The sequence below is a fragment of the Callithrix jacchus genome, chromosome 3 (assembly GCF_049354715.1).
Source record: "Callithrix jacchus isolate 240 chromosome 3, calJac240_pri, whole genome shotgun sequence".
NCBI classification, from domain to species: domain Eukaryota; kingdom Metazoa; phylum Chordata; class Mammalia; order Primates; family Cebidae; genus Callithrix; species Callithrix jacchus.
In genome coordinates this window covers 115,754,561-115,778,460 of record NC_133504.1, presented here as the reverse complement: position 1 = coordinate 115,778,460, position 23,900 = coordinate 115,754,561, and the positions used below count along the sequence as shown (strand labels likewise).

The 23,900-nt window shown below is 39.8% G+C and overlaps 1 pseudogene; it reads left to right on the top strand.

Annotated features, from left to right (window-relative positions):
* Positions 1-19,849: 19,849 nt before the first annotated feature.
* On the top strand, positions 19,850-22,385 carry LOC100413762 (adiponectin receptor protein 1 pseudogene; annotated as a pseudogene).
* Positions 22,386-23,900: the final 1,515 nt, after the last annotated feature.

Genomic DNA, 23,900 nt, shown 5'->3' with positions numbered 1-23,900 from the left:
ATCTTGTAAAATTAGCAAAGCTTTAACATTACAAGGCCTTGTTTAATTTTTGTACTATTCTTCATTTGCAATAAAGAAAAAATAAAGTGATTCAAGTGAGAAGGTAGGGCATTAGGAGCAGACAAGTAAAACAGAAGTTTTGCAACATTTCAGTAATTCATTTAACTGTAATGTCCATGAAGGCATAAATGTGTCTACTCTGTTGTTTTGGATATCACATCTAGTATAGTTAATAATTGCTGAATGATGGAATATAAAAATGAAAAAATGATTGTTCCTCTTGTCTCCTCAAAAGTATTATAAAATTCACAATGGCAGATTTTAACTTTTATTTCTTCTTCACACATAAAACATCAGCAAAAGTTTGAGTAATTAGGAATTAGTCTCAACAGATACTCCTTAGAAAACACATATTCTGGGGAGGAACCGCTTTCAATAACCCTCTTTGCAAAAAACAAAACAGTCTAAACATAATCCAGCCAAATTTGTGTGATCCTAGAAGTGTAACTCTGCTGCTCCTCCCCTCACTCACACAGGGAAGTTGGTTTTTGTTTTGTTTTGTTTTGGGTCAGAGTCTCACTGTTGCCCAAAATGGAGTGCAGTAGTGCAATCTTGGCTCACTGCAACCTCTGCCTTCCAGGATAAAGAGATCTTGTGCCTCAGCCTCCTGAGTAGCTGGGATTACAGGAGTGTGCCACCACACTCAGTTATTTTTGTATTTTTAATAGAGACGGGGTTTCGCCATGTTGGCCAGGCTGGTCTTGAACTTCTGGCCTCAAGTGAGCCGCCTGCCTGGGCCTCCCAAAATGCTGAGATTACAAGTGCTTTGATTACAAGCTGCTTTGAGATTACAAAGCAGCTTTGCCATGCCTCAGTGAAAGGTTTTTGTTTTGTCTTTTTTAATAGCAGAATTGTTCACAGACTGTAAGAAAAAATATCTTGTTATTCTCTGTGGTAATATAATCATGAGGTTAACACCAGGGATGTGAATACAATTGAAGTAAAGGTCTGCCCGCACTCCCTCATCCATCACGTATGTCCTCAGGCCTCTTCTTATATACAGTTGGGTAGCTATTTCTCTGTCATGGGGATTATTTTTCCTACAGATATGAAAGTTTGGGGGAATGAGGTAAAAAGCTGCCACATCTAGGAAAGTCTCTTGATCCTAGCACTGTCTCATCTGACTACTGATTCCTTTTGTTTCAGCTCCATGACCACCATCAGACTAGATCTTGGATTATGCTACCTGCCTGAGTCCTTGATTTTATCACCACTTAAAAGAATTTTATGTTCATTTAATTCAACCCATTGCTTGGCTGAATTTGCTGCTAGTCTTGTTCTGATATGGATAGTTTCAGACCTCATTCTCACTCTGAAGCCTAACATCTCTGTAGCCTACCACTTATAGCTGTGGTTGTACCTGCAACCACCTGCCTCCCACAGCTACAAATATTAAGTTCTGTCCAGAAAAAAAGGAACAACTCTATTTCTGAAAATGAAAACCTTTGAATTATTATGAAAGTAACATGCACACACACAACTTAGACAATACAGAAAACCACAAAATAGGATATAAAGCTTCCTTATACTGAGACTCTCAGGAATGGCCGCTAGTATCATCTTACTGTGCATTCTTGCAAAATCCTTCCTGTTTCAACATCTTAGTTATGGGAGAAGAATTTTGTTTCATTTGTATGATCCATCAATATGGATTGAGACTCACAAGAGGAAGACACCACAGTGTTATAAGCACACAATGTAGTCAATAAATAGCTTTTGGCATTAATTGTAGAGTAAATCAATTGCCAAGAACAAAAGTATGAGGGATCTGTCACAATTCAGCACCTGTTCGTTTCTCTGGTTGGATGCTCATAACATTTTCATTTAGAATGTTTATAGGAGATATACGAAGAATAGAGAGAGGCATAAGAATGGCTTGGCATAATGGTTCAAATCGAGTTCTGCTTCCTTTCAATCAATGTTTTCAACCTACTGGGCTTCTTTCCTAACAATGAAAATTTGATTCCTTCTATAACCTACGTGAATTACAATCCTTGGTTTTTGTAAGTCAAGTGCTCTATGGATTTTAAACTTTACATAAATATGGCTAAGTCTGAAGTTAGATTAGTCTTTACAATACAAACAGATTTCAGATAAGCTCTCTATCCAAATGCTTATATTGCACAAGCAAGGTTGAATTTTACATATATGTATGAATACCTATAAGTCTTACAAAGGTCAGACACAACTAATAGTTTTATCTCACCTGCGTATAAACACCTCTAATCAAACATAAAATCTTGTTAGACTAATAATGAAATCTAAAAAACGGAAAGGGCAACAATTATTATTAGTAGATATAGATGTTAGCCTTTCTTGCTGGGAATCAAAGAACAGTGTTCAGTCTTTTGTCTATGTATCTAGATGTCTAAGGATGCATGTGGGGATGTGTTATATACATTTATATGTACTTGGTGTAGCAGTCAAGGAAAATAAATATCACCCCCATCTAAAATCAATGTATATTAGAAGATTTGGAATGTAATCAAATCACTACCCCTGCTTCAAGGAATCACTGCAGGATGTAAAATAAGAGCACAGAGCTGCACCATTTTGCCTTTTTCTTTCAGGAACTGAATTTGCATTACCCTTCTGCCATATGTTCAGGTAGCTTTCAATGGTACCTCATGCAGCTGTGTCATTAAATTCCCAAACCTTAATGAATAAACTAATTACAGTCTGAAATGAACTCCTGCACACTAGCTATCTCCTTCCATAGATCAAGGAGAGAACTTTATTCCCACAAGTATCTGGTAATTTGCATTAGCCATAAAAAGTGCACCAGAGCATCCTTCCCTACTCCAACTGGGCAACCAGAGCTGCTTCGATAGGATACTACACCATTGGTATTAATTACTCACAGTTCAAGTTTGCAGCAATAAATTTGCCACTGCCACAACAATCCTCAAGTACAAATGCAGTTAGGAAGCTATTGATTTACTTGAGTTGGGTGGCAGCACTGATATAATTATAAGTCTTGCTGCATTAAATTTACAGTTGAGCACTATTATTCATTTGGGACTTTGAGTTCTGTTTATTTACAAAAGGTTTCCAAGGAGGTCAAAATAAATGTTTTCCTATTTGAAGTATTTAAAGTAGTAAAAGCAACTTTATCAAATACAGATACAGTCAAATCAATGTCAAAAGTTACCAAGAACCAGCATTTATTCTCTGAATTAAATGTCTATCCTCTGTTATCAAGGTCCTGCAGGACTTGTTAATTATAACAAGGTGCATTCCAACCATGTAGTGTTCAGATGAATAGAACCTTATGGTGGCAAGTCACATATTTTTAAGAGACTGACAGGGCTGTTTGGTTTCATTCTCCCTCAATGTGCTCACAAATTTCCCATCAAAATTGTAGCATTTTAAAGAGTGGAAGCTGGGGCAACCTATCATAAACGTAAAAGTTAGAAGGCCTAGATTATAGTCTCAGTTTTGTACATATTCACTTTGGGTCCCAAATTCAAACAGCTTCTACTTCCTTTTCCACAAAATAGGTGGAAGCTCCATTAAGACCATGCACAGGAGTGGAACCTGTATGCCTTTGAGACCTACATGGATTTAAGACATTAGTGGAATGATTTGCACTTCCCATCTTTACCTAGCTCAGACTTCCTGTTGCTTATTCTATTCACAATGCATTCAGATCCTCTTATGAGAACGTTCAATGATTAACATTATCATCATCAAAGTGTGATGTGTAGAATACATTTCAGATTTCCTTTTGAGAGCTAAAGCATCTTCCCCCATTATGTCTTACATCTCACAGATGCACAAGGTTGTAAGATAACTAAGGAGATCATAAATTACTTGCAGCAGATGAGATTAAATTAAAGCCATCTTTACAAAAAACAATGGTCCTGTAGTAGGTCTGGACAGAATATCCTAATAATGGTAGAATATTGAAAAATAGGATTACTATTGTAGTAACTTTCATTTATGTAGCATGGTACAATTTGCAAAGTGTTTACTGTATATTTGTTTCCTACTCAGTGCCTATCTTATGTAATCCCTCTGCATATTCTAATGTCATATGATAAAATGAATGAGTTTTTGCTTTTCATATAATTTATTTATTTACTTACTTATTGTGAGATGAACTTTCACTCTTGTTGCCCAGGCTGGAGTACGATGGCATGATCTTGGCTCACAGCAACCTCTGCCTCCTGGGTTCAAGCAACTCTTTTGCCTCAGCCTTCCTAGTAGCTGGGACTACAGGCATGTGCCACTACACCCAGCTAATTTTTTTGTCTTTTTAGTAGAGACAGGGTTTCACCATTTTGGCCAGACTGGTCCCGAACTCCCGATCTTAGGTGATCTGCCTGCCTCCAGGTGATCTGCCTGCCCCGGCCTCCCAAAGTGCTGGGATTATCGGCATGAGCCACTGCACCCAGCCAAATGCCTTTACATTTTTGATAACATACATCCAGATCTCTTTCTTCCATATTCATGCCTAGGCAATTTGTTTTTCCTTCCAAGACTTGTAATACCCTGAAGTATACATGCCCAGGCAACTGTACATTTGTTTCTCAATTTTTCCCTAATTTTACTTTACCTCTAAAAAAATAAAATTTACAAGCTAATGTAGTATGACCAAGACACATGGAACTGTGTTATGCATTTGGTTAATTTGACCAATACCGTGCTTTTGGTCTGCCACATCCTCTTGCAGACTCCAGGAATAGCCAAGGACTTGCACCTTGGCACAGAGCTGTTCTCCTCTCCAATATAATATCTAGAAGCCAACAGGGCTCCTTTCATGATTTAGGACAATTTTCTCTCTCCTCTCAATGGGAAAAAAAGAAGGAAATCAGCAAGGAACAGAACCATACCTGGGGCTAGTAAGATGATGGTGGGTGGGAAGGAAAAGATTACCACCCAAGACCTGAATAGGACGTGCAGTATCAGAAGCCAGAGAGAAGAATTTTTTCAAAGGGGGCATGCCTGAGTCTGAGGCTGTGCCTTTCAAGAGACAGAAGCAGCCAATCTCTGTGGTCCAGCAGAGTAAGAACAGGACTGCATACTCCTGCCTCTCTTAGATGTCCTCTCAGTTCCCTGCATTGGCAAAACCCAACCAGAAGCCAGAAGGCAAGTGATCTCTAGTCCTGATAGGCAAGCTTCCCCAGTCACTCATCAGGTTGAAGAAAAAGCAAGAACCTGTCTTTAGGGCAAACAGGAAGAGAGCCAAAAAGTGGATTAGCCAACAAAGTGGATTAGCCAACAAAATTTCATCAATGGTAAATAGCATGTTTTCTCTAATGGCACTAAAAATTAGACAAATTATTTTATACTAATACTCTGCATTAGTATTGGACCATATTACTTTCCCATGTAAACTATTCTCTTGTTTTCTATGCAATAATTAAGAATTTTAGAAGTTGGGACATCATAGAAATAAAATGAATGGATTCTTATAGAGTATGTCCTCAAAGTCAACTTTGGAGCATTTGACTTAAGTTTTGCCTGTAACAAATTGTACATCTGTTTTAGTCTGCTTGACCTGTCATAACAAAATACCATAGACTGAGTGGGTTAAACCGCAGAAATTTACTTCTCATGGCTCTGGAGCCTAGAAGTCCAACATCAAGGTGCCAGTATGGTCAGTTTCCATAGAGGGTTCTCTTCCTGGCTTGAAGATAGCCATCTTTTCACTGTGTCCTCAGATGGCAGAGAGGGGTTAGGGATAGCAATCTTTGATGTCTTCTCTTAAAAGGCACTAATTCCATTGTGAGGACCCTGCCTTATTCCCTCATCTAAGCCTATCCCCCAAAGGCACCATCTTCAAATACCTTGAGGGGTAGAGCTTCAACATATGAATTTGGGGGGCATAATTCAGTTCATAGCAACATCCAACCCACCACAAAGAAGAAGTGATCAACAGAGCTTTTAAAATGGCTCAGTTGTCCAATCTACCCACAGTCTTTTTCCTATCTGCCACACTGCTACTACAGTTATATTTTTAAAGCAGATATATGATCACATCACTTCTCTGTTTAAAAGTCTTTAATGGCTCCCAATTGTCTAGCATAAAGTTTCTGTGTATAGTGTTGAAGTCCTTGAAGTCATATCCATAGCCCACTCTCTAATTCTCATTATCCACTACTAAGCAGATCACATATACCTATGTTAAAAAAAAAAAAAAAGTCTCAGGCCAGGCACACTGGCTCACACTTATAATCCCAGCACTTTGGGAGGCCGAAGCAGATGGATCACTTGAGGCCAGGAGTTTGAGACCAGTCCAGCCAACGTGGCGAAACCTCATCTCTACAAAAAGTACAAAAATTAGCCAGGCATGAGGATGACCACCTGTAATTCCAGCTACTTAGGTGGCTGGGGAACAAGAATCGCTTGACCTTAAGAGGGGGAGGTTGCAGTGAACTGAGATTGTACCACTGCACTCCAGCCTGGGCAACAGAGTGAGACTCTGTCTCAAAATAAACCAAAAACAAAACCAAAAACATGTTTCCACCATGCACATTCACAGATATTTGCCTTTTTTCACATTGTTTTCTTTCTACCTGTAATGTCTTTCTCTGATGAACTCCTATTCATCCTTCAAGGCTCACTTCAAATGTTCCCTACTCTCTGATGCTATCCCCAAAGCTGTTAAGGGAAGTTAACAGCTCATAACACAGAAAAACTATTATTCTATTTTAATAGAATGAGCTTTTTACATATCCATCTTTTCTCCTAGATTATGAGCTCCATTAGGGTAAAAACAAACCCTCATTAATCTTTGACACAATGCTGGTCATAGAGCAAATTAAAGGCTTTGCTAACTTTCTCACTACCATGGATAGTGAGCTATACCTCTAAAGGAGAATCTTCTTGAACAATAAAAACTTGGATAGGAAAAAGAAAACTAAAACAAACAACAACAACAACCAAAAACCTTAGGTAGATACAGAAAAACATTACGTAAGATGTACAAAGTCAACACCAATCAATTAAGCCTGGGTCTTAGGCAGAATTAGCACAAAGGTTAAGAACATGGAATTTTAAACAACTTAGGTTTGAATTTACAGATAAAGTACAGGGAACTCATTTATGTTGAAATTGGAATGTCAGATAAACAATGAACTTTTTTAGTGTTAGTATGTCTGAAATATTACAAAAAGAGGACAAGTACCACATGAGTGTTCTGTTTTTGTGTGTTTTTCCCCAGCATCAAAACCATTCCTAGGTTCAATTCTCGGTTCTGCAGTTTCCTGATTGTTTGACCTCAGACGAGTTAGATCATCTCTCTGTACTTAAGTCTCTCATTCTTAAAGTGAGGAAAACAAAAGTACCAACCTCATAGAATTGCTATGATGATTAAATAAATTTATACTCGTCTTTGTAGCACAATTTCAGTTATTTCTAAAGTCTCCAAAATGAGTCAAAAACTGGTGATAAATTTAACCCTATGCAATATAATGGCATAGGGTTAAATTTTTAGTGATAGAAAAGAAGAGCAAATGACTTAAAAAGATCATGTTCTAATGTCAGGGAATGACAATCTCATTTTCAGTTATGAAAATGAAAAACAAAATTTAAGATTAATCACTTCACCCATATGTTAATTTATCAACTCCATGACAGCAACATATTAGAGTTATGATGCTGGACTTTAAACCCACCCTGATGGGGATTCCTAAAAATAATATCACAGTACTGGACCATCCACCAGGTGTGATATTAAACAGATTATTAGAGCATGTGTATATTTCAACACTGTCATTATTGTTTTGTCATCGCCAGCCAGTCAAACACAGTCCAAGTCCCCTTAACTAAAAGCACAGCCAAGTGAAGAGAGAAATGTGTCAGGTAAGAAGTGGTTTCAAAAGCTCCTATTAATATGCTCTGGTGGGAAATACTGTCTCATGTGTCACTATTAAAAACATAAGTGCACACACACACAAACATACACACACAGAGGCAAATCTCAAAGCAATAAAGGGCCTGCAGGGATGGAAGGTGAAATATGCTTGCTGAGCAATCATTACCGAATGTGGGGAAGCCTGAAATCAATAAAGGACTAGTCATAGGAAATTTATACGTTAATATCAGTCATACCTGCAAATTACTACAGTGAGGCCCCCTAACCAAATCGAGAATACCATTTGATGGATTTGGTAAGATATTTATACACCCCTTGAAGTCATCAAAACGCTCTGAATCTAAACTTATCAGTTACCCCAATTAAATGCAGTGGAAGTAATATCCATTACAGTCCAGATGAAGCAAATTTAACCATACCACTCAAGAGCAGAATTTTCCTTGGGAATCTGTAATGCATTTATTCACACATCTTGTGATTCAGGATATAAATTCACTGTTTATTTTTAATGATCAATTCAGATTTTTTAAAAGCCTTATTGCTTAAAAATAATGAGACTCTTATATGCCTTAGAAACCCCAAACACAAAATATGCCTACTGGTACCTTCTGGGAGTTTAGCAAAGCATATATTTTGAACTGTTGGCCAAAATAACCCCATTTGAGTGACAATTTACACACATGTCACATCTTTTCATCTCCCTTGTTTTCGTGAAAAAGGTCAAAGCCATCAAGACAACATGCTCAGCCAGAGTCAGGGAGACTCATCATTTCAAAACCGTGAAGTGGAACCCACACAGCAAATGAGGCTAATCATTCAGCAAGTACAAGGAAAGAGATTATGAGATCATAATTTTCTCACCAATTGAGAATCACTGTGCATAAAAATAGGAATTACTAGGAAAAATTTAGAATACTTACCAAGAAAATAAGAGCACTAAATAAAATGATCTCTCGTCTGGAAAATGACTTTCCAGGCAAAACAGAAAGCTCTCAGATACAAAAGAGAAGATTGCAAGAAAGCAAATCCTACTGAAAACAATTTAATTCTGTTGCTTTATTCTCAAAATGTGATTTGTCACACAGAACGAACTGAGTGACCTTGTAGATGCCACTGACCTGGCATCACAAGAACTCTTTTTGCTAGCAAGTGGGAAAGAATTCTTATTTCCTTTATTTAGCCACAAATATAAATGATGTATTTTTTAATATGTTAGCAAAAGTGTCATAAAGGCTGATGAGATTAATTGAGAGGCCCTGATGTGTACTAGCCTTTTAAAACCTTACAAAAATTCTGCTTAACTTTTTCTAGATGACCATCTCCCAGCAAAAAGATTCTTTGATAATGTAGGAAGGAAAAACTCCTTCTTAGCTTTTATGCATTTGGGAAAGCCAACATAGAATTAATTTTTCCACAGAAGAAACATAAAGTAGACCTTGTTATATAGAAATGTATTATATATTCTACATATTATACAGAAATATATAACAGACCTTAGGAAAATGCCATTTAATCCCAAAATTATATTCTAAAGAGGATGGATTCTGTTAAAGAAAAGACAAGGTAGGCAGCCCTTTTATGCAACAAAGCACCTTGTTTGGTGTTTGCTCTGGGGGGAGTTTGGAAGTAGGAGCTCAAGCAAGTATGAGTTGACCTTTTCTGAATTAAAGAATGATAAGGACTTGGCAGTCCTGAGACCAAGCCTGGAGAGGTGACAGAAATGAAGGAGACCAAGGAGCCAGAAAGAGAATAGCCAGGATATGATATGAAGTGGCTTTGACTAGTGAGACATATCCTGTGATGAGATGGCCAAAAACACTGTCAAGTCCAGGAATGTTTAGTACGTGATTGTAAGTTGAATTCTACACTGTGTGATACGGCAGTGTGACCAACTACTTCCCTTTGATTCCTCAATCCTCTATAAAAATTCTGTTTATGGCTGGAAAGATCGAGAAGAAGGAGTCTACCACACTGGGAAAGAGAAAATAAAGGGTCATCTCTAGACACAGAGCACAAAAAAAGGGATCCCCCAAAAGTAACCCTGGGAAGGTTAAGTCTCACAGGATTTGCAAAAATCTTGCAGTTTCAACTTCCAGCTGAATATTCATTTTGTGCTTTAATTCTCATGGTAATTCTCAGTGTAGTCCCCAGCACCTTACCTTAGAACTAAATCTTAAACATCCTGAGCCATAATCTATTCACCAGTTGTTTACTGTACACTTTAGAAATGTGATTGTCATTCAGACCACTGATTTCACATGCAGGCAAAACCCAACATACCCACACACAAAATCACAAAGGTATACTTTGAAGCCAGTTGGTTAGAACCAGGAGTACATTTTTCCTGTAGAAGAAATGTTATAAATCAGATACTCAAACGTTAATGTACATAGCATAGGAGACTTGTTAAAAATAAATTCCTGGCCGGGCGCAGTGGCTCAAGCCTGTAATCCCAGCACTTTGGGAGGCCGAGGCGGGTGGATCACGAGGTCAAAAGATCGAGACCATCTTGGTCAACCTGGTGAAACCCAGTCTCTACTAAAAATACAAAAAAAATTAGCTGGGCATGGTAGCGGGTGCCTGTAATCCCAGCTACTCAGGAGGCTGAGGCAGGAGAATTGCCTGAACCCAGGAGGCGGAGGTTGCGGTGAGCTGAGATCGCGTCATTGCACTCCAGCCTGGGTAACGAGTGAAACTCCGTCTCAAAAAAATAAATAAATAAATAAATTCCTGAGGTCTACCACCAGATTCTGGTTCTGGGATAGAATGCAACAACCAGCATTTTGACTAAATCCCCAGGTAATCTGATGCAGCCGCACTTTAGAAAATATTGGTATTTGTAGTGATGAGATTTCCTTCATAACCCCACAAAACTTAACCTAGAATGTAAAGTTGGGTCTTACCTGTGTGTGAAATTAGTGGTCTAGATGACAATCACAAGTAGTAAAATAGTAATAATGTCAGCCCTGAATACCCCTCTCCATATATCAGCTCCTTAGACTTTTTAGCTCAACAGCTCTGAGCACTGAGATGGGCGGTCCAATGAACCAAGAGGATGCCTCTACAGGAGGGGCTAAGTCAGTGGAGCCAGGCAGCAGCAACTGCCATACAGAAGGGTTGTCCATAATTGCAGTTTTTTTCCTCTGAACTTGTCACCCCATACAGAATTCTAACTAAGAATCTTGTGATGTAAAAGAATCAAGGTATCTCCCCAACTTAGACACAGCCAAGCAATAAAATTGGGAAAAAATCTGGCTTCATTAATTTCTGTACAAAGATAATGCTTCCAGAAGAGCATAGTTTTCTTAGAATTTTTTTCCCATGGAAATTAATTGAAAGTAATATTCAATTACAGTATCCAAGATCCAAAACAAAGAGTGAATTGAATGTCGATTTGTGAGTAAACACCCAGGAAAACATACCACGAGGCTTAAGGTAGAGAGGCTCTCTCTGGCATAATGTCCAAAGTGATAAAGAAAAAATACGTATAGGACTAGAATTGTTCTAAGTGGCTGAAGGATTTCGGTTATCTTTTGCATGATAGCCTGCCAGAATCTTAGCCTAGCAAAGGTTACTAAAAGACACTAGACAGGAACAGGACAATGTTTAACTTAAAAAAAAATCCATCAAGCTTCTAGCAGAGTAACTTCTAGACCTTGAATGACACAACATGACGATTTTATTGGCTGACCTTTCAAAAGAGAGAAGATCTAATTAGACACTGTGATGTTCAGGTTCTGAATTATGATGAGCAAGCAGGGGTCTCTAATCCCCCCACCATTGCAGTTAAACATTTGGGAGTAATATTGCTAATTAGAATGCAGCATTCCAACCTGAAAGCAGAGCTCTCTGCTCAGTTCTATATTGGCCAAGCCTGCTGTTTCTGCTGTCTCTTCCCTAAACACTACCTACTATTTTCCACCACAGAGATTCCCCCTTATTAAAATTTTTGATGTATTTTTGTAACAGATGCAATGTGTTTACTTGGGTGCCTGGAGACTGGATCTCTTCAGGTGAGTAATCATTAGAATGAGGAAAATCAAGAAATCACTGTAATCCCCACCTCACCTCCTGCACAAAATAAATTCCATGTGGATTAAAGATTTGAAGCTAAAAAATAAATTCACAGAAGACTATGAGAACAAATGAGCATGTTTGCCACAGAGTTTATAATAGTAAAATCCTGGCAAAAAATTGTAAATCCTGACTGTTCATCAATAGGGAAACACAAACATAAATGATAGTTTATTCACTTAGTGGAATAGTGTGACTAAAAATAGCTCTTTAAAAGGGGGAGGTGGAATTCTATATGCAGATGCAAAAAGGGGCCTATGACAGTGATAAGTGAAAAGAGAAATTAAAGTATGTACTGAACAACAATATATGTTTGAGTGCATGCTAAAAGAAATCCCAGGGGGAAGAATACACAAATCACTAACATTTGTTATATGTGGGGACAAGAATATGGGCGATCATCTCTTTATGGTATACTCTATGCCTTTTAGTATCATTTGAATTTTTGCTACAACAAGAAAATCTCATCATTAAAAAAGTTTAAGTTGTTAAATTCCATCCTCCCTAGAGAGAAAAGGGAAAAAGATCAGTGAACTAGTGCAATCGTGGTGAAAAGTGTAGAGCAAAGCAGCTAAGAACAAAAGCACTGGAGCTAGACGGCCTGAGTTTGAGCTCCACCTCTGCCACCTTCTCATCATGCAAGTCACTTGACTTCTCTAACTCTCTGTGCCTCAATTTTACTTTCTATAAAATGGGTAGAATGATGACATTTTCTAGTTTTTTATAAGGATTAAGTGATTGTGTATGTAATGTGCTTTAAAGTATCTGATAAATGTTAATTTTATTTTATTACTTTTACTCTTATTTCATGGAAGGAGTGAATACGCCCCATTTTTTCCCTTAGTTGGCTTCTGTTTTTCACCTCTCACAGCAGGAACATCTTGCTAGATTCCATAGGATTATAGAATCTAAAGCTATATTTCTGATATAACATGGCCCCTAAACATAACTACTTTTAGCAGTCAAATAAATAGTAGTTTGTTTCAATGCTGGTGGAAAATCCAGCCATGTTAGATTTACTAAAAGATAGTATGTCAGTCATCATTGTGACATTAAATATGGCCATCTATATTTGTCTATGAGCAATTTAAGAGAATTTTGAGCACTCCTTGCTTATTTTCATTATTTTTCTTCATATGTTGACTTGAGAATTTAGTCACATACAGGATACAATTCCTTCCCAGAATCAAAAAAAGAATAAACTCCCAAGTTTGGCATATTACAGACACAGTGATTAGAAAGACTACCAGACTTTTCACATTACCTAAATTGACCTTTTTAAAATTGCATTTCTCCTATACACTCTTACACTATAAGGAGTTCTGAATTATAACTTGAATTATTTTGTACTTTGGCTTGGATAAGGAAGGAATGGGTGCCTAAGAAGCAGAAAAATAGCAAAATTATAATCTTTTGCCCTTTATGAGATAGAACATCACAGGGCCTCCAGGCCCTCATGCTGGCAGCTCTGTGGCCCAGAAACCAGTGCTCCTAGGACAGATAGCAGGGCCCTGACATCAGACATTGGCATCCTGTGCTTCCTGGGCACAGGACCTGGCTGGCATTAGCAACAGAGGCATCAGCTTCAGCAGCACCTTCAGTGGCATCAGCCATGTAGGAACCACTCTCAGGACAAACAGCAAACAGAAACATTGCCACAGTGGGACAGAGTAATCGCTGTGAGACAGACAAGGTGCCATCTTGTAATACCAGAGTAAATGTCACCAGACGAATGAAAGAGACCTAGTACCTGCAGCATAATGAGGAAATCTCAGGGGCATTTCAAATTGAAATCCAGGTTTGAGTTCCCACTAGAATTTTTAACACAATAAAGAGTAGACAGTCAAATTTGGCAATGGACTTGGATCTAGGACTTAAAAGAATCAGTATGCTCTGTAAGAAGATAGGGTAGAAAATCCTGAAATTTCAGTGACTGCTCTAGCCAGTGGGAAAAATATCCTTTTTGTGAGGTAATTATATGCCACAGAAGCGTTTGGTATGCACGAATCTGGGGATTCTTGAATGTCTCCAGGGACGGTCACCAGAAATGTCAAGGGTCCGTTGTAGGATCAGAAAGGCATGGTTTTCAGACAGGAATTATAAAACTGTACTGAAAATATTCTGGAAGAACCTCCCTTGGGGATATCAGAGAGAACCTAGAAAAGTTAGTACCCCTACTGAGGAAGGCTGGAATAGTCAAAAGCACCCAATCACACTGTCTAGTCAGCAGATCTAGACTGGATTTGAGCTTCAGTGCACTTGCTCCTCAGTCTTCACCCTCAAACTCAAAAGATGTATTTATTTTAGCTATATAGAAAATCCCTGATGAGAATACACACTAACTTTTATTTGGGGTTTTATTTTTTTTAGTATTATTTTGAATGTTATTGAATTACTAAAGCAAGAGAGAACACCACACAGGTTCTGAAATACTGTCTCATTAGGGGAAGTGAGTGTCCATTTTTCACAGCTTACAGATTAGGCTCAGAGTTTTTAGACAGGGTATGAAAAGCAGGTGCATCTTTGGAAGGTTGATTTCTTAAAGTGAGTCAATGCAAGCAAGGAAAGGTTCTGAGCAAGAAGCAAGGCAATCTAAGGTTATAATTAGAGGTGATAGGACAGTTCCTCTGATCCTCACTATTGAAAAATAATAATAATAATAAAGATAACAAAGTCTTGCACTATAGATAGAGAAGTAGAACAATCACCTCCATCAATTATTCTACACTTTAAAAAAATTTTAGATAATACGTATCCAAAAGACAGGACAGGGGCCTCTTTCTTTGAACACTACCTAGAAAACAACCAAGTGCAGTTACATATTTATCAAGGCTTTCACATTTGGTTTGCAACTAATGCAGTTAGGATCGGCCCTGCCAAAGTCTTTTTCACTGTTCCTATGAAGACACTATCTCTGGAAAAGTCTTTCAAAGGGCAAGGAAAGAAATTCTAGACTGAGTTACTCAGTTAGGACTCATCTAACTTTGGGGATCTAGAGTAAAACATGGTTCAACTTAAAAGTATGCTATGTATGCATAAAACGAAGACTTTCCTCGGCAAATATACCAGAGGAGGCAATCATGTGAACAAGCAATGGATTTACCGTGGCTCAGGGAGCAGAGAAAAAAGGTAAAGAAGCAAGTAGCAGTCAAAGCTGATTCGGAGACTCACAGTGCACGTCCATCATCAACACAGATTCTTCCACACTCACCCAGGCAGGATCTGCTTTCCATACACACATCTAAACTTCGTTGCTACTTCTTCAGATGTGTTCTCCATTTATTTTCTCCTTCCAAACAGTGTTAGAAAACTCATTTCTTCCATATTAAAATACTCCCACATAGGGAGTAGATAGACATCGGTTTGACTTTTGGACATCTAGACCATAGAATTTGCATACTCTTCTTTTTTTAATGAGAGGCTGTAAGAATCCTAGATACCTCTATCACATTCTACTGGATCTTAAATTCCAGACAGGAACTTTTCTAAATCAATAAATAGCGATTGCTTATTTAGTGTACAGCTAAAGAGAAAAAAGTAATGATCCATTTCCCTGGGTCTTCACCCCAGGAACAGCATCTGTCTCTAGTGCTGAGGTAAGGATCCTGGACAGAAGGCCCAGCAGGAGTAAAGATTTAAACACACAGCCAATTCAGAGTCATTTGTGAGAAAGCAGGCCATGATTGTAATGCTTTCCATGTTCACCTCTCCTCGGGGCCAGAGGGCTTGATCCCCAGGGGTACAACACACTGACCCTTTAATACCACAGGGTTCTAAGTCCATAAAAATCAGTAGGCTGGATACCATGCAGGACAGTAAGGAAGATGTTTACTATACGTGAAAGGAGACAAATATGTGACTATGCCAAGGTACCAATATTCCTGTTTTTGTGGAAGGATGTCAGCAGTCAAAGGTCCAGTGGCAGACACCGTTAATTGCTTTCACAATCTTTCAGGCTAAGAATTCCAACCCTGTAAAAAGGACAAAATGCCCAACCACAGGCAACAGAGCAAGATTGGTCCTAGTCAGTCTTGACAGTCCTGTTCCTCACTTTCTCAGCCTCCTTTGTGGCTGGAGGGAAGAGGTGAGGGTATCATCTGACTCAGCATTGAGCAAGAGGTTTAAGAAGAACTTGTTTTAAAAGAATGTTTCTGACAAGCTAGAATCAAAATGGCAGGATCAAATTTGCACATAACAATATCAACCTTAAATGTTAATGGCTTAAATGCCCCAAACAAAAGACACGGATTGGCAAATTGGATAAAAAGTCAAGAACCATCAGTGTGCTGTATTCAGGAAACCCATCTCACATGCAAGGACACACATAGGCTCAAAATAAAGGGATGGAGGAAGATTTACCAAGCAAATGGAGAGCAAAAAAAAGCAGAGTTGCAATCCCAGCCTCCAATAAAATGGACTTTGAACCAACAAAGATCAAAAGGGACAAAGAAGGGCATTACATAATGGTAAAAGGATCAATCCAACAAGAAGAGCTAATGATCCTAAATATATATGTACCCAATACAGGAGCACCCAGATACATAAAGCAAGTTCTTAATGATCTACAAAGAGACTTATACTCCCATACAATAATAGTGGGAGACTTTAACACTCCACTGTCAATATTAGACACATCAAGGAGACAGAAAATTAACAAGGATATCCAGGACTTCAACTCAGATCTGGGCCAAGCAGACCTAATAGACATCTACAAACCTCTCCATCCCAAATCCACAGAATATACATTATTCTCAGCACCACATCATACCTACTCTAAAAGTGACCACATAACTGGAAGTAAATCATTCCTCAGAAAATGCAAAAGAATGAAAATAATAACAAACAGTCCCTCAGACCACAGTGCAGGATTAAGAAACTAACTCAGAACTGCACAACTTCATGGAAACTGAAAAACTGGCTCCTGAGTGTCAACTGGATATACAATGAAATGAAGGCAGAAATAAAGATGTTCTTCAAAACCAACAAGAATGAAGACACAACATATCAGAATATCTGGGACACATTTTTTTTTTTTTTGAGATGGAGTTTCGCTCTTTTTACCCAGGCTGGAGTGCAATGGCGCAATCTCGGTTCACCGCAAGTTCTACCTCCTGGGTTCAGGCAATTCCCCTGCCTCAGCCTCCTGAGTAGCTGGGATTACAGGCTCGTGCCACCATTCCCAGCTAATTTTTTGTATTTTTAGTGGAGACGGGGTTTCACCATGTTGACCAGGATGGTCTCGATCTCTTGACCTCATGATCCACCTGCCTTGGCCTCCCAAAGTGCTGGGATTACAGGTGTGAGCCACCGCGTTCAGCTGGGACACATTTAAAGCAGTGTCCAGAGGAAAATTTATAGCAATAAATGCCCATATGAGAAGCAAGGAAAGATCTAAATTTGACACCCAATCATCAAAATTGAAAGAGATAGAGGCGCAAGATCAAAAAAAACCTCAAAAGCTAGCAGAAGACAAGAAATAACTTAGATCAGAGCAGGACTGAAGGAGATAGAGACATAAAAAAACCGTCAAAAAATCAATAAATCCAGGAGATGGTTTTTTGAAAAGATCAACAACACAGACATACTACTAGTCAGATTAGTAAAAAAGAAAAGAAAGAAGAACCAATTAGATGCAATAAAAAATGATAAAGGGAATATCACAAAGATTCCACAGAAATACAAACTACCATCAGAGATTACTACAAACAACTCTATGCACATAAACCAGTAAACCTGAAAGAAATGGATAAATTCCTGGACACTTGCACCCTCCCAAGGCTAAACCAGGAAGAAGTTGAAACCCTGAATAGACCAATAACAAGGGCTGAAGTTGAGGCAGCAATTAATAGCCTACCAACCAAAAAAAGTCCAGGTAGAGATGAGTTCACAGCCAAATTCTACCAGATATACAAAGAGGAGCTGGTACCATCCCTTCTGAAACTATTCCAAACAGTACAAAAAGGGGGAATCCTTCCCAAATCATTCTATGAGACCAACATCATCCTGATACCAAAACCAAGCATAGACTCAACAAAAAAAGAAAACTTCAGGCCAATATCTGTGATGAACATAGATGCAAAAATCTACAATAAGATACTGGCAAACCAATTGCAACAGCACATCAAGAAACTTATCCATCATGATCAAGTAGGCTTCTCCATGGGGATGCAAGGCTGGTTCAACATACAAAAGTCTATAAACATAATCTACCACATAAACAGAACCAAAGACAAAAACCACTTGATTATCTCAATAGATGCAGAGAATGCCTTTGAGAAAATTCAACAGCCCTTCATGCTAAAATCTCAATAAACTAGGTATCAATGGAACATATCTCAAAATAATAAAAGCTATTTATGACAAACCAACAGCCAATATAATACTGAATGGGCAAAAACTGGAAGCACTCCCTTTGAAATCTGGCAGTAGACAAGGATTCCCTCTCTCACCACGCCTTTTCAATATAGTACTGGAAGTTCTAGCCAGAGCAATTGGGCAAGAAAAAGAAATAAAGTATATTCAATTAGGAAAGGAGGAAGTCAAATTGTCTCTATTTGCAGATGACATGATTGTATATCTAGAAGACCCCATTGTCTCAGCCCAAAATCTCCTGAAACTGATGAGCAACTTCAGCAAAGTCTCAGGATACAAAATCAATGTGCAAAAATCACAAGCATTCCTATATACCAATAAGACTCACAGAGAGGCAAATCAAGAGTGAACTCCCATTCCCAATTGCTACTAAGAGAATAAAATACTTTGGAATACAACTAACAAAGGACATAAAGGACCTCTTCATGGAGAACTACAAACCACTGCTCAAGGAAATAAGAGAGGACACAAAATATTCCATGCTCAGGATTAGGAAGAATCAATATTGTGAAAATGGCCATACTGCCCAAAGTAATTTATAGATTCAATGCTATCCCCATCAAGCTACCAATGACCTTATTACAGAACTGGAAAAAACCACCTTAAACTTTATGTGGAACCAAAAGAGAGCCTGCATAGCCAAGACAATCCTAAACAAAAAGAACAAAGCTGGAGGCATCACACTACCTGTCTTCAAACTGTACTAGACGGCTACAGTAATCAAAACAGCATGGTACTGGTACCAAAACAGAGATATACACCAATGGAACAGAACAGAGGCCTCGGATGCAATGTCACACATCTACAACCATCTGATCTTTGACAAACCTGACAAAAACAAGCAATGGGGAAAGGATTCCCTGTTTAATAAATGGTGTTGGGAAAACTGGCTAGCCATGTGCAGAAAGCAGAAACTGGACCCCTTCTTGACACCTTACTCTCAAATTAACTCCAGATGGATTAAAGACTTAAACATAAGACCTAACACCATAAAAACTCTACAAGAAAACCTAGGCAAAACCTTCCCGAACATAGGCAGAGGCAAGGACTTCGTGACTAAAACACCAAAATCATTGGCAACAAAAGCCAAAACAGACAATGGGATCTCATTAAACTCCAGAGCTTCTGTACAGCAAAAGAAACAATCATTAGAGTGAACCAGCAACCAACAGAATAAGAAAAAAATTTTGCAATTTATCCATCTGACAAACGGCTAATATCCAGAATCTGTAAAGAACTAAAACAGGGGGCCGCTCGGCCGCAGGCCGCCTCCAAAGCGCGGGGGACCCCGGCCCCCTGTGGGCGGGGACTCGGCGGGAGCGCGGGACCCTGGGGAACCCGCCCAGGCCTGCGGAGGGGACAGCCACTGGCGGAACCCGCCCCGACGTGCCGAGGTCCCAGGCCCCAGCGCCGGAGCCTCCGGCCTCCGGGCGTCCAGGCGGTGGAGGTTGTAAACATTTCCGGCCCCTCCCACTGCGTGCAGCCTCCGAGGCGGCCTAGGCGCGGTGGGCGCCCGTACCGGCTGTCCCCGGCTGTTCCCCGACTCCCGGCAGTTCTTGTCAACCATCACAGGGAGATCTCTGCCCCCTGGGGCTGAGAGACCCCAACGTTTCCCCAAGCTGAAGCTGCAGGGTATTGAGGTACCAGCCAGATGTCTTCCCACAAAGGATCTGTGGTGGCGCAGGGGAATGGGGCTCCAGCCAGTAACAGGGAAACTGACACGGTGGAACTGGCTGAACTGAGACCCCTGCTAGAAGAGAAGGGCAAACGGGTAATCTCCAACACTACCACAGCTGAAGAAGAGCAAACATGCCCAGTGCCCCAGGAAGAGGAGGAGGAGGTGCGGGTACTGACACTTCCACTGCAAGCCCACCACGCCATGGAGAAGATGGAAGAGTTTGTGTACAAGCTCTGGGAGGGACGTTGGAAGGTCATCCCATAGAATGTGCTCCCTGACTGGCTAAAGGACAATGACTATCTGCTCCATGGCCATAGACCACCCATGCCCTCTTTTCGGGCTTGCTTCAAGAGTATCTTCCGCATCCATATAGAAACTGGCAACATCTGGACCCATCTGCTTGGTTTTGTGCTGTTTCTCTTTTTAGGAATCTTGACCATGCTCAGACCAAATATGTACTTCGTGGCCCCTCTACAGGAGAAGGTGTTTTTTGGGATGTTCTTCTTGGGTGTAGTGCTCTGCCTCAGTTTCTCCTGCCTCTTTCATTCCATTTATTCTCATTAGAGAAAGTGTCTCAGACTTTTTCCAAACTGAACTATTCAGGGATTGCTCTTCTAATTATCAGGAGCTTTGTCCCCTGGCTCTATTATTCCTTCTACTGCTCCCCATAGCCACGGCTCATCTACTTCTCCATCATCTGCATCCTGGGCATTTCTGCCATCATTGTGGCACAGTGGGACCAGTTTGCCACTCCTAAGCACCGGCTGACAAGAGCAGGGGTGTTCCTGGGACTTGGCTTGAGTGGTGTCGTGCCCACCATACACTTTACTATTGCTGAGGGCTTTGTCAAGGCCACCACACTGGGCCAGATGGGCTGGTTCTTCCTCATGGCTGTGATGTACATCACTGGAGCTGGCCTTTATGCTACTCGAATTCCTGAGCACTTCTTTCCTGGAAAATTAGACATATGGTTCCAGTCTCATCAGATTTTCCATGTCCTGGTGGTGGCAGCAGCCACCAGAAGTTAGGTCCACTTCTATGGGGTCTCCAATCTTCAGGAATTCCATTATGGCCTAGAAGGTGGCTGTACTGATGACACCCTTCTCTGAGCCTTCCCACCTGTGGGGTGGAGAAGGAACTTCCCAAGTGCTTTTAAAAATAACTTCTTTGCTGAAGTGAGAGGAAGAGTCTGAGTTGTCTGTTTCCAGAAGAAACCTCTTAGAGAATTCAGTACCAACCAAGCTTCAGCCCACTTTCTCACCCACTGGGCAATAAATTTTCTATTTCCATTCTCCCAGCTGGGGATGGGGCATGGTCAAACTTAGCCATCCCCTCCTTGGCAGTCACTCTTCTCAGCAGGGCACCTACCGGCTCCTCACAGACACAGTACTTTGAAACTCATGTTGAGATTTTTATCCCCTCTTCCAACCATTTTGGGAAAATGATGGACTGGGACTCTTCAGAAATTCTGTCTTTTTGCTGGAAGAAAACGTCCATCCATTACCCCCGTCCTTACTTTGTATCCTGGCTTATAACAGGCCATCCATTTTTGTAGCACACTTTTCAAAAACAATTATATACCCTGGTCCCATCTTTCTAGGGCCTGGATCTGCTTACAGAGCAGGAAGAATAAAGCCACCAACTCTTACCTAAAAAAAAAAGAAAGAAAGAAAAAAAAAAAGAACTAAAACAGATTTACAAGAAAAAAACAAACCCTTTCAAAAGTGGGCAAAGGATATGAACAGACACTTTTCAAACGAAGACATATATGAGGCCAAAAAACTTAGGAAAAAAATGCTCATCATCGCTGATTATTAGAGAAATGCAAATCAAAACCACATTGAGATACCACCTCATGCCAGTTAGAATGGCGATCATTAAAAAATCTGGAGACAACAGATGCTGGAGAGGATGTGGAGAAATAGGAACACTTTTACACTGTTGGTGTGAGTGTACATTAGTTCTACCATTGTGGAGGACAGTGTGGCAATTCTTCAAGGATCTAGAAACAGAAATTCCATTTGACCCAGCAATTCCATTACTGGGTATATATCCAAAGGATTATAAATCATTCTATAATAAAAACACATGCACCATATGTTCATAGTGGCACTGTTTACAATAGCAAAGACCTGGAACCAACCCAAATACCCATCGATGATAGACTGGACAAGGAAAATGTGGCACATATACACCATGGAATACTGTGCAGCCATAAAAAACAATGAGTTCATGTCCTTTGTAGGGACTTGGATGAATCTGGAAACTGTCATTCTCAGCAAACTGACCCAAGAACAGAAAATCAAACACCGCATGTTCTCACTCATAGGCGGGTGTTGAACAATGAGAACACATGGACACAGGGAGGGGAGCATCACACACTGGGGTCTGTTGGAGGGTTAGGGGAGGGACAGCGGGGGGTGGGGACATTGGGGAGAGATAACATGGGGAGAAATGCCAGATATAGGTGATGGGGGGATGGAGGCAGCAAACCACCTTGCCATGTATGTACCTATGCAACAATCCTGCATGATCTGTACATGTACCCCAGAACCTAAAGTACTATTTTAAAAAAAAAGAAGAAGAAGAACAATGTTTCTGAAAAGGACTGACTTCTCTTTTAGTTTTTCTTTGATTTTTTTTTTCCCAATCATGTTCCTTATAAGAATTGAGCTTTCTTGATGTGAAGGACAGAGGTGGACCGTACTCCTTCTTGTAAAAACAAAAACTAAACCCAGAAAGACATCAGATCCGACCATACTGCCACTGAAACAACGCCATCAGCGGTCACCTCCAGATTTTTTGCAATGTGAGAAAAATAAATCATCACTTGCTTAAGCCAAAGTGTTATGTTATTTGCTGCCAAACATATTCTTAACATGGTTCTTCTAATTAAAACTAAATGGATCTAAACCAATGATAATTGTAAAAGGCACACCTCCTCTGAAGAACAGCCAAACCTCAGCTCCTGATTTCTCTCCCACCTTCTACCCCATCCCAGGGTCTCCCACGGTCTTTCCCAGACCCAGGAGGAGGGTGAGGCAAGCAAGGCACTTGCCCATCATGCAAAAGGTAAGGGTGTGCCAAAGAAAAACTCAGTAACCAAGATAAACACTATTTTAACACCATAGTTCTTATAAAACAAAAGATAATGATTTCTCTTTTTATTTCAGGCTCTTTTGTTTCATGGCTCAGAACAACACTGCTACTAATCCTGTGTTTATTTAAAATTTTAATATTTTGGCCAGGCATGAAGACTCACGCCTGTAATCCCAGCACTTTGGGAGGCAGAGGCAGGCAGATCACTTGAGGTCAGGAGTTTAAGACAAGCCTGGCCAACATAGTAAAACCCCATCTCTACTAAAAATAAAATTAGCCAGGCATAGTAGCACACACCTATGGTCCCAGCTACTTGGGTAGCTGAGGCAAGAGAATCGCTTGAACCAAGGAGGTGGAGGTTACAGTGAGCTGAGATCACACCACTGCACTCCAGCCCGGGCAACTAGAGCAAAACTCCAACTCAAAAATAAATACATACATACATAAAATTTTAATATTTTGTTTATCATATTTTTGTGTTAATTGTGCTTCTTATAATAAATAGATTTTTTTTAATCTTGACTATTGTTTTGGGGCCCTCCTTACATTTTGTGCCCAAGGGGAGTGCCTTACTCAGTTATCCTAGTTCCAGTCTTGGCACCACTTAATATAAGCAAATAAACGTGCAGTATAATGACAGCTGGTGATCATACTTAGCATGATTTTTTATTTTATTCATTTTTTCTTAATTTTGACTTTTGTCTTAGATACAAGGGGTACACATGCAGGTTTGTTACATTGGTATATTGCATGATGCTGATATGAGGTACAGAATCTGTCACCCATGTAGTAAGC